This window comes from Mus caroli, chromosome 9 (assembly GCF_900094665.2).
Source record: "Mus caroli chromosome 9, CAROLI_EIJ_v1.1, whole genome shotgun sequence".
Classification (NCBI taxonomy): Eukaryota; Metazoa; Chordata; class Mammalia; order Rodentia; family Muridae; genus Mus; species Mus caroli.
In genome coordinates, this window is record NC_034578.1 from 53,918,710 (window position 1) to 53,931,132 (window position 12,423).

The window sequence follows — 12,423 nt, forward strand, 5'->3', positions numbered from 1 at the left end:
GTGTTCCAGAGATAGCCAAAGTTGTACTTCATGATAGTCAGGTTGTCACAGGAATACCCCACTATCCTGGTACCAATTTGTCTTAGTTAGGGTTTCTATTCCTGCACAAAACATCATGACCAAGAAACAAGCCAATATCACCCTTCCATGACCTTTGCATCAGCTCCTGCTTCTTGACCTGCTTCAGTTCCAGTCCTGAGTTCCTTTGGTGATGAACAGCAGTATGGAAGTGTAAGCTGAATAAACCCTTTCCTCCCCAACTTGCTTCTTGGTCATGATGTTTGCGCAGGAATAGAAACCCTGACTAAGACAGGTGGTTAGAGGACAAGTTTCAGGAGTCAGTGCTCCAAACTGCTAGCTTCCAAATGCTATAAACCACAGCACAGAGCTGCAGCACAGTGCCCTGGAACCAGACCCTTACACCAGGGCTGCCATTATTTGCATGGTCTGATTTGCACAGCCCTATTTGCATGGCAGAGATTGCACAACTGGAAAGATCATGCACAGTGTCTCATGCCAACCCCTTAGACCTGTATACAACTCAGTCCAAGCTGTCCTCCTTCCCATGAATGAATTACACGCCAGGAAGCTATACACAAAGAAACTCATTCCTTGATCAGAGCGGATTCCTGACACATACTTGCTCCATCACCGGATCTCTTTGCTGCTCTGTCCAATGTGACCACACTTGAATAATCTTTTCTTTTTTTCATTATGATAGTGAAATATTTTTATTTAATTTTATTTTTACTAATGATAACTTCCCACTATTATTAGTGAAGAGCTCCCTCACTGGCCTATTCAGGATTATTTGGCAAACTTGGCATGTTAAAGCTGCCAGGGCCCAGGCAAACTCTGACCTTAACAATGCTGGTAAAATACCTGCTGCACCATCTTGCAAATAAACACAGTGGACGGGTCCTGGAGCACTATGTATTGTGACCTTGTGTTCGATTATTAAAAGGCAGCTGTAGAGAGATGGAAGGCAGAAAGAAAGAGAAGCGTGGTCTTGTAACAGGCCTGGACCTTAGCACAACTGACTCCATGATGGAAGTGGCATTCTGGCTGAAAAACTCAACACAGAGACAGCACCACCTGCCAAAATGAAAAGACCTAATCTGTCAAAGTCCATAGGTCTGAGAAAGTTTCCAAAGGTACTAACCTTGCTTTTTGGCTTCTGTAGTTTTACTTTTAACTGTTCTTGCTAACTGAAGTGTATCAATCTAAAACATGTTTTTTATGCTTAAAAGCTTACCTTGAGAAAGGCTTGGGGCTACCCTAGAATCCTAAAAACCCAAGTGTAGTCACCAGCTGTCCAATAGAGAGTCTCTACTGGCTTAAACCCATGCCTGGGCAGTCTTCTCTGGTGGATATCCCACAAAAGTCTGACCTTAGATGGAAGCATGTTTATTTATGGTGAGGAAGCATTTTGTCACCCATGTGTGCAGATGGCCAAAGTGACTACAGGGTAAGATGGGATGGGGAACACTTCTAGGAAGTGGGTGGAGATGCATGACAACCCGTAGTCCTCAAGGGAAGCTGAGAAATGGAGTCGTTTGGCAGAAAACAATCATTCCTAACTCTTGAGAGGCTATTAAAATGCAGGAGCGTTATGGCTGTTTCTGTGAGGAGGGGCTGGTCTGGGTCTACTGAAGCAGGATGAATGTCTTCACTTGATTGACTGCAGTGGACCATGCAATGGTCACCCTTAGAAAATAAATATTAGGGCTGGTGAGATGGCTCAGTGGGTAAGAGCACCCGACTGCTCTTCCGAAGGTCCAGAGTTCAAATCCCAGCAACCACATGGCGGCTCACAACCATCCGTAATGAGATCTGATGCCCTCTTCTGGTGTGTCTGGAGACAGCGACAGTGTACTTACATATAATAAACAAATCTTTAAAAAAAAAAAGAAAATAAATATTAAAAGGGTTTATCACAGGCGGTTTGGTTATGGAGTAGAACTGAGTTTTCTGGGGAAGGTTGAGGGGTAGGGAGGAGCCAAGGTGAGAGAAAGTGACCCTAGAGTTTGTAGTGGTTTGAAAAAAAAAAAATGGCCCCAGAGGCTCATAGATAGTGATACTATTAGAGTAGCCTTGTTGAAGAAGGTGTGGCCTTGACAAAGGAAATGTGTTTAAATCTCTTCCTGCTGCCTGCCAATTAGGATGTAGAACTCTCAGCTGCTTCTCCAGCACCAAGTCTGCCTGCATACCACCATGCTGCCACTGTATTGATAACAGACTAAACCTCTCTGTATGTAAGACAGCCCCAATGAAGCCGGGTGTGGTGGCGCACGCCTTTAGTCCCAGCACTTGGGAGGCAGAGGCAGGTGAATTTCTGAGTTTGAGGCCAGCCTGGTCTACAGAGTGAGTTCCAGGACAGCCAGGACTACACAGAGAAACCCTGTCTTGAAGAAAAAAAAAAGACAGCCCCAATGAAATGTTAGCCTTTGTAGGAGTTGCCCTGGTCATGGTGTCTCTTCACAGCAAGAAAACAATAGTAAGGTAGAGTTGATTCAGGGTGACAGAGACTGGTCCCATTGCCAAGGACAGCTGCTCCAAACTAAGCTAGAAATAGCAGAGAGATTCAAAGGAAGGGAGCAGGAAAACAGAGGACTGATGTAAGGGAGGCAGAGGCAGGCGGATTTCTGAGTTTGAGGCCAGCCTGGTCTACAGAGTGAGTTTCAGGACAGCCGGGGCTATACAGAGAAACCCTGTCTCAAAAAACAAACAAACAAACAAACAAAAAATTGTATCTGGCCTGGGGTGAAAGGGATGAAGGCCTCCTTTAGCCAGATTTTCTCCACAGCATCTAAAAGGTCTTTTTACCGATGTATCCGAAGCAAATGTAGCTGTTTTAGGATGAGAATGACGGGAAGAGTTGCCTGGAACATTTTGTGTGGGTATAGAGTGAAGATCAACAAGCAAAGCCCTTAAAGGACAAGGTAAAAACTACCCACGAGGGTAACAAAGGAGTGATTTGATCCAGGAGGAGCCAGAGTGGGAGGGAACCAGAACCAATCTTCATCTAGTCCCCATGTCTTTAATTTTCATTTCAAACCAGTTAGGATTTGTTGCCATGGAAGCAGCATCATTCTTGGAGAAGGGCTCAAATCCGACTCTTAGCAGCAGTCAGAGCTAGTTCTTTTTATTCTTGGAGTACTGTCACAGCCAAGGAGTCCAGCTGGTCCTGAGGGATATTAAGCTGATCTGAGCTGGTGAGACAAGTTAATTGCTGCGACAGAGGTGTGGTCCAGCTGTTGCAGTTCGGAGTCTTAAAACCAATGTCCAGAGTGGCAAGAAGAGAGATGAGCTGGATGGCCCATGGCCCATTAGTCTCCTTCTAGAGGTCACCTGAGGTACCTTTAGGAGTCTGGGTGTAGATCTCTTGGTAACTGCCTCATGCTGACAGAAAGGTGATAAGGGGAACAGCAGTTAGAGTGTCTCAGAAGAGGATCCATCCATGGGGCCACAATAGATAAAGCTTAACAGTTGTCAAAGATCCAGAACCTAAGTCAGGAAGTAATAACTGCACAACTTGTGGGGAACATTAAGAGACAATGTATCTGAGGAAAGTGTATACATCAAGATTAACATGAGTTAAATGCGATTGTACAACTGACCCGTACATGGTCATGTTCAGGAGCTCTGTAGAGGGATGGGGTTTATGTAAGTTTGTTACATCAGACTGAATGCGCACCTGGAAGCTGTGTAAAAGAAGTCAAGTAAAGTCAGCACCCAAGGAGTGTATCTCAACACAAAGTCTCTACATGATATCCCTTGCTGTTACATCTCATGAACTTTGTACATTTGTTTCAAATATTAACAATACCTAAGCTATTGTTTAATGAACAAAAATAGAGAATCTCAATTGGTTAGAAATAATTTGATAAGGTAAATTTTTTTTAAGTTGGGACTACTACCTTAAATGGCCATGTCTAGTATATGAAAATACGTTTTTTAAAAAAATCAAATTGTTGGGTTGGCGAGATGGCTCAGCGGTTAAGAGCACTGACTGCTCTGCCAGAGGTCCTCAGTTCAATTCCCAGCAACCACAGGGAGTCTCACAACCATCTGTAATGGAATCTGACGTCCTCTTCTGGTATGTCTGAAGACAGCTGCAGTGTATTCAAATATATAAAGTAAATAAAATTTTTTTGTTTGTTTGTTTGTTTTTCAAGACAGGGTTTCTCTGAGCAGCCCTGGCTGTCCTGGAACTCACTCTGTAGACCAGGCTGGTCTGGAACTCAGAAATCTGCCTGCCTCTGCCTCCCAAATGCTGGGATTAAAAGCGTGTGCCACCACTGTCTGGCATAAATAATAATTTTTAAACATCAAATTGCTATACCTATGTTCCAAGAGACAATTTAATTCCCCCAAAGAATGATTTTTAATTTTCAATTTAAAACTGCTCCTAGAGACAGAGATGGCCTACTTTCTGAACCTCAGTGGGAGCCTCTCTAGAATACTCTAGAATATTCTAGAACACTCCAAAGCATCCTGAGTCAATCACCCAGGTCAGTAAATGATTCTGTTACAAAGTTTACACAGAGCAACCAGAGCATTCTTTTAAAATTAACCCTATTAACAGAACTTTTAAAAATAGCTACACTTTCATTCCATGCACTCAACCAACAGGTGTGTAGCTGCCTGGGGCCACACTAACTGGGTTCCTGAGTTCCTGGATTCCTGGAGGCCAGAGCTGTATGGAAGGAAACATGGAAGGAAACAGCAGGATGCTGTCTCCGAATATCTCAAGGGCCTCTCAGCAGGTAGCAGTGTCTTGGAGAAGAGCAGCAGCAGGTGACAGAACAATAGAGCCCTCTAGTTGGAAGGCTCCATCCCAGGTGGTCTCATACTCAGGGGCAGCAAGGTCAAAGCCAGCCTACTCAAGGCTGGGGGAGGCTACACAGGTGAAAGATGAAAGCCACATCATATCTGTAGTAGATACATGTAACAAACTGAACTAACAATGAAAGCTAAAGGCGACTCTCTGTGAGTCACTAGGTCACCACATACAGACAGCAGCAGTCATAGTTCTGTTTAGAGGCATGTTATAAAGCAAGATAACCAAATTAAATGAGCTTTAGGCTTTCTGAATTTCTTTGAAACCATCCACAAGCTCACTGCCAAAGCCCTTAATGCCTTCTAGACTGTAAGATGAGAGGGCAGACACTGGCTCTGGAGCTCTCTGGGTAAAGGCTAGGTTATATTCCCAAAGCCACAGGTGAGCACAGGGTGGAGAGGCTCTCCTTCATCTAAGTCCTCTCCTCCTGAAGAACCTAAAGGCTTGGGACATCACTTAACAGAAACACTTGTTGACTCTACAGGTACAAAACCAGCTGTCAGAGACACAGCTTGGATATTCTGAGTACCTTTCTAGGGATGTGAGTTTGATGAGAGAGCATCTGACATCCTCCTTTTGTCGGGGAATATGAGAAGATAGGTATAGGTATAGACCCTGAAATGAGCTTTTGCTAAGAGGAAAAACTGGAGAAAGGTGTAGCCAACTGAACTAGCATGCAGGCCTCATACCAGTCTGGCTTGCTTATAAGGTTCCCCTGTTCACAGCATCCTCATATGCCAGCTTGGGAGACATTGAGGGCAGAGCCATTGTTGTTTGCATCTCTGTTGTTTGAGACATTTAGGATGTGAGTATTTACACTGAGACCCTCCACTGGACAAGTCACTCCATCCCCCTGTCATGACATGACAAACATGAAGAGCAATTCATCTTTAGCTAAGGAAGGTTTTTTCTGGTTTTGCCTCAATGTCCTGAGCTGGTCAAGCCCACACAGGCAGAGCTGGGAGGTCTACACAGTTGGAGGCAGAAACAGCAGACTTCTGGCAAGTCTTATTTTCCCAGGTATTCTTGCCCCGTAAACAGCTAGGATGCAATTTACTCTGGGAGGATGGGGCTCCATCCAACAGAACTAACTTGAACCTAGGGTCTCCCTGCCACATATTGTAAATTTAACTTATTTAACTCAAGCATTTAATTTTTTTTTTTTTTTTTTTTTTGGATTTTTCGAGACAGGGTTTCTCTGTATAGCCCTGGCTGTCCTGGAACTCACTTTGTAGACCAGGCTGGCCTCGAACTCAGAAATCCACCTGCCTCTGCCTCCCGAGTGCTGGGATTAAAGGCGTGCGCCACCACGCCCGGCTGCATTTAATTTTTATAAGCACATTTTTATATAACTGATTTTGAAAATTGAACTTTAAGCTTACTTTAAATTAGTTTTGCTCTACTTGCTTTAGGTTCAATTTTGACAATATATACAGAATACTATGACTGGAAATACAAATTGGTCTCTTCCTTCAAACTTGTTCTATAAATGAATCAGATTTGTATATAGTGTGACTACAAACATAGTTCTGAGCACATTAAACAATCTCATCATTTACAACTGACCACTAATTTGCATGTCTTTAATTACCTTTAACACTTTACAACAAGTTGGTACCTTTTATAAAATTAGGATTTAATAATTATATTCCCATTAAATTTGAGCCCTAAAAAATTATAATTCTTGAATTAAAGATCCTTTAGTGTTGGCTGGAGAGATGGCTCAGCAATTAAAAGCACTGACAGCTCTTCCCAGAGGACCTTGGTTCAATTCCCAGCAACCACATGGCAGTTCACAACTGTCTGTAACTCCTGTTCCAGGGGATCTGACACTCACACAGCCATACATCATACATGCAACCAAATCACCAGAGTACATAAAATAAAAATGCTTAAAAAATAGAGATCCTTTAGTATCAAATAAAAACTATATATATAAAGTTTATACACACACACATACACACACATGTGTACACAGTTCAAAAAGAGTTGGGAAATCTTATTTTCCCCGATCCTTTATAGTATACATTTATAATATATCAAATTTTTAATATGACTAAGCTTCACCAACTATCTAAAGCTTCAGAAAATAAGCAAAGACATAAGTGATTAGCCATAACTGCTTGTTAGCTTGAATAGAGCATTATAACTTTAGGAATTTATACGACTTAATCATCAAACATATACTATAAAGACTTGCTCATGGTATTGTCCTCACTAGTAATTTTTCATTTTTAGAGCAAAAATCATCATGCACAAAAACCCATCCTAATTCAAAATATCTTAGAGACTTGCTATTGCCTCCTTAATCTAGGGAAAATAAAATGAAATGAAATAAACCAGCAGGAGGACCTGTGGTCGCCTTCTTCATCTAAGAAAGGGGGCTGCAATGATTAACAGAGAACTCAATGGGTCTAGTTGTTTTATGTGCACTGCCTTGGTTGATTTATGCCACGTGATCACCTTAACCCAGATGAAGTCACATGGCTTGCCCTTTAACCTTAGTAAAGATGGTAGCCAAGTCACATGGCTACCAAGATGGCGGCAAGCCAAATGACTGTTTTTTACTCCAAGGTGAGCCTAGGTCATCAGCTAAGATTATAAAGTAAACACCAGGCTGCATGGAAAGTTAATATTACTCTACAGCTGTCCTTAAATAATTTCACACAGTGCATAAAGGATGGGAAAGGTTGGAGCGGTTTTGAAAGTGATTGCCTCTTCTTTTCAGCTGTTTCCAAGCAGTTGTTTCATAGAACCGTCATTTACATGTTGGAGAGTGTTTCACATTATGAAGGAAAATCAACGAGTTTTTGAGTCCTGTGTGGAGGGATTTCTTAAGAACTATCTGGAACAGCTGGGAGATCTCAAAGAGAATGCCGCCCAGCTGGAACTGATTGTTCTTGCTTTAAAACTGAGCGGCATGTGGCTATTTGAGGGCTGTGTGGCCACAGGGGCGATAGGCTTCTTGGAGTGCCTGCACGTGAGGCTATGGAGACATCTGGACCCATGCTGCAGCTGGGGGCCATGTCTGGGTCAGTGGTCCTATGGCGCCTAGAGTCTGTGTTGATGTCCCAGGCTCCTGTTATCTTCGAAGGCCGTGAAGATGTCCCTGGTCTGGACTGCCGCCTAGGGCACTGCGCTGAGCTTGCCCCACCCCTTGCTTGGGCAGCCCAGTAAAGAGGACCCTGGAAGCAGGTGAACTGGCCTGAGGTTATGAATGTGGGAGAGCTGGTCTGGCCTCTATCTACCATGAGGTGGCTTGAGTGAGGGAGAAATGCCTCCCTCCCCCTCACTTCTCACTCCTAGCAGCAGGCAGGAAAACTGGCCCTGACGTCATGAGAGCAAGAGAGCTGACCCTGTCCTTTGTGGGGACGACAGTAGGCAAGCTAGCCAGGGCAGTGCTGGAGAACCCCATGACAGACACAGGAGAGCCAGCAGACCGACCAACTCAGCTAACTCCCATGTCTAGGCCCAGGGCTTTGAGTGGTCTACCCCAGCATCAACCCTGTCTGTGAACAGCTGGAGTTCTGAAAGGCTTATCTTGAGCAGCAGGATCTCAGCTCAGGGCAATGGCAGGAATTCCAGGAGGAGTCCCCGTGAGGATCCAGGACTCATCACGTAGTAGAAGCCAGAGGCCTCAAAACAGACCAAAGACTCATTGCAATGAACATTTGTAAGAAAAGATGTGTGGACAAAAGGGTATACTATGTAACACACTGTGTGTGACACACTATAGGTTTCATGACAAAATGTTCTGTTTTGAATCTTTCTTTCTTTTGGCAAGGGAGGTTGCAAGTGCAGACTGTGGATACAAAAGGATGGGGAGAGGAGGAGGATTGGGGTGCATGAGGTGAAATTCACAAAGAATCACATTTTTTTAAAAAGGAATTTTTAAAGGACATAAACATAAAAACACACAAACAGCCTGTGCCGAGGCAGGTAGATTGAGATCAAGGCCAGCCTGGGCTATAGTGAGATGCTGCTTCAACACCCCCCCCAGGCACCCCAGATAAAAGATATCTATCTATCTATCTATCTATTTATAAGTGTACATATAAATAATGGATGAAGAAACATTTAAAAAAAACTGCTGTTAAAAAAATAAACTGCTGTTGATTTTGTTTCAAAATGGTCCCAGGAGAAACAGAAACGATGTGTGCCTGGAAATGTAGGCACCAATACTGACCAGAGGAGCTCAACACAGATATTGATCGTGGTTTTCAGATGTCATCCAACTGAGACTCACACAGAGGTCAGGGAAGCACAGAGGTTGGCTTCACCCCATCCTCTCTGACATAGTAGTTTGAGGGTGGAGTCAGAGTCTGGATCTCTTGCTAAATTGCCAAGTTGTGCTAATGCTGTTGGTCCTGGAGACTAATTGGGAAAACCTGGGGCCCATTGCTGCTGTGTCAACCAGCCTTGCCTTACCCACAGCCCTGTACCTCTCCCATGTCCATAGCAAGTGGATCCCTGCTTCAGCAATCAGCACCGAGGTGTGGCTGGGACTCACTGCCATTGGATCATGAGCTCTAGAAAGAGCCACGCCTATATTGTCCGAGGTTAGATTCCTCCAGAGGAGCCCGACATGAAGCCTGTGGGTTCTAGCAGCTTGCTCTCCCTTCCACCTCACGTGAGGTGTGGAGATGGGACCAGGGATTGAACCAAAGGCCTCCAAGATGATGACACTCCACTAGTGAGCTACAACCTTGGCCTTCTTTTCAGGTTTGGAAAAAAGGGTTGCACTAAGTTACCCAGACTGGATTTAAACTTGTGATCATTCTGTCTGCAACACTGTCCTAAGCTCCAGCAGCTTTCTGAGGGATACAATTCAGAGGGATGGAGAGAGGGTCAGAGGCAGCCAGGAAGGAAAGGCAAGGTAGAGTGTCTTGAAGCCAGTCGTCCTGTCCCATGGTGCCAGTCCTGTGAGGATCCTCTAAGGACCCATGTCCCACTACAGAATGCCTCTCTAAGAACTTATCTGTGGCTTCCTGATCTCCATTGACTCTGAATTACCCAGAAGAACAACTGGCTCTCCAGGCCATTTCTACATTTCCTCACACTCACCCACTGATATCTCTAGGGCATACCCGTTTGCAGGCTGAATATACTTCCCCAGCTTTGGACCAAACCCAAGGAAGACTGAGATCACTGTAGACTCAAGAAAACCATCCAGTAAACAGAGTTGATTTTCATGACAGCCATCTCGGAAGTCAAACAAGAAATCAGGAATATGCTTTGCACGAGCAAACACAACCCCACTGGCTGTAGCAAGGTCATTAGGAGCCCAGCTTTCCTGTATTCAACCAGAAGATGCAATATTTAAATCAGAGATGTTTCAGAGAAAGTTTGCCAGGAAGGTTCATGTGCATCATGGGTCCCAGTACTTAGGAGGTAAAAGCAAATGGATCTGAGTTCAAGGCCAGCCTGGTCTACATAGTAAGAACCTATCTCAAAAATGAAAAAGAAAAAGTAAAAAGTAAAACCTAAAATGTGCTTTGGGGGGCGGGGGGACAGGCATGTGTTGCGTGCCTGTTATCTGGAAGGCTGAGGCAGAAAGGATCAGAACAGGATTATACAGCAAGACCCTGACTAAAGGAAGAATTGGTAACAGTAAGAGACAGGGAGGGAGAAGGAGGGAGGGAGGGAGGGGAGGGGAGGGGAGAAGAAAGGTAGTGCTAACTTCCACTGAGAGGACAAGGTCCAAGGAGAATCCAGAAGCATTATCACTCCTAGTTCTAAGACTATGGCAGCTGTCAGCTCCTAACCAAAACCAGAGATCCTATACAAATAGTCTTCCAGTGGCTACAGTAGCATAGATGTGGTGAGTCTAGAGTTGATACTGGCATTTCAGGGCAAAGTGCCATCTCTGTCAGCTCTAGGCAGGCTAGATTACATCACCCATCCCAATGTGCCAATTTAAGAAGAGAATAACGGTGGAAAACCGAGAGATGATTTATCTCAATAGGGCCACGTTGGGAAAGCCAGATAAGGGTCGAAATAACTCAAGCCAGTCCCCTCCCTCTTATGCTGACAGTTTCATTTGGCCCAGTTTGACCTTGAACTTGTTATGTCTCTCTTGAGATGACTTTGGACTTCTGATCTTCCCGTCCCCATCCCTGGAGTGCTGAGATTACAGATGTGTGTCACTATGCCCAGTTAATGCTACCCTGGGCATTGAACCCAGGTCTTGAGCATGAAGGGCAAGCATACTATGAACTGACTGACATCTCCATCCCTCCAGGTCTGTCTCTGAGGTACTAACATGTAAGCCTGTTTTGTTTTGTTGAAACAAGCTCTTGCTGTGTAGTGTGTGGAACCTCCTATGTAGAGTAGGCTGGCCTTGAATCTACAACTTTCCTTTAGCCTCTTTCTCCCAACTGCTGCCATCACAGGCCTGTGCCACCATTTGAAAACTATGGCAGGAAGTGGGAAGAGTCTTGGTCAATGTGCCTGACGGTTGACCACTACCTCAGATCTGCTTCTTTAGGGTAGTTTGAAGAAGTTAGCACTGCTGTCATGTGAAGAGGGTAATTTGGTTCTCATGAGACAATTATTCATTTCCGCCTGGTATGGTGACTCAATGCCTGTAAGTCCAGCACTCTTTCAAGCTTCAGTGTTTTGAAATCCAAGGTAAGTGCAAGCTTAGGACAATGAATGACCAGACAGCTTTGTGTGGATGTTAGGAGTCTGGAGCAAGACACTGTAAAAGCTGACAATAGGATGCCTCAGTTCCTCATCTTGCTCTGCCTTTAGCCTTGAAGTAGAGGGAGACAGGTTAGGTATCACAGATTTTCAGACAGACATCACTGAGTGATTAACATGTCTATACGCACAGGCAAACAAACGACCCAAAGTAAAGGAGTTGTATAAAACAAAGGCAGAGGTCCTAGGTCCTGTCTTGCTTATTGCCCCATGCAGGCCTTGAGGTGTTGATACCATTTAGCACAAGCAGTTTCTAAGTACCTGTTCAGGAATATCTGTGCTTAGCAGAAGGAAATTATTAAAGACTCCTTGGGGTGTTAGCAAAACTCAAAATCTAGGCCAGGGAGAGTGGTACAAGTTTATAGTCCCAGTACTTGCTTGTTGGGGCTTCTATACTGAGGTGATTCCCAGTCAAAGCAAGTCTGAGATTAATGTTGGATACATGAAATCTTGCCTCAAAGCAAAACAAAAACTCTCAAGCACAACCAGCCTGACCTGTGATCCCCGCACTACACAGGAAGGTGAAGTGGAAGAGACTGAAAGTTCAGATCCAGCCTGGGATATAGAGTGAGTTCAAGGTCAACCTAGGCAACTCAGGAAGAACATGTTTCAAAAATAAGAAAGTAACCTAGGTGTGACATCTCATACCTGAAATCCCGGAACCTGAGAGACGTAGTCAAGAAGATCAGGAGTACAAGGCTATCCTTAGCAACATATTGAGTTCAAGGTCAGTCTGGACCACAGGAGAACTAACCCAACAAAAACAAACTAAAATTTTGAGATAGGATCTCAGGTAGATTGAAATTCCTTTGTGGCTGGGGCAGTCATTGAATTCCTGATTCTCCTGTCTCCACCTCCCAGTTACTGAGACTGTGGGT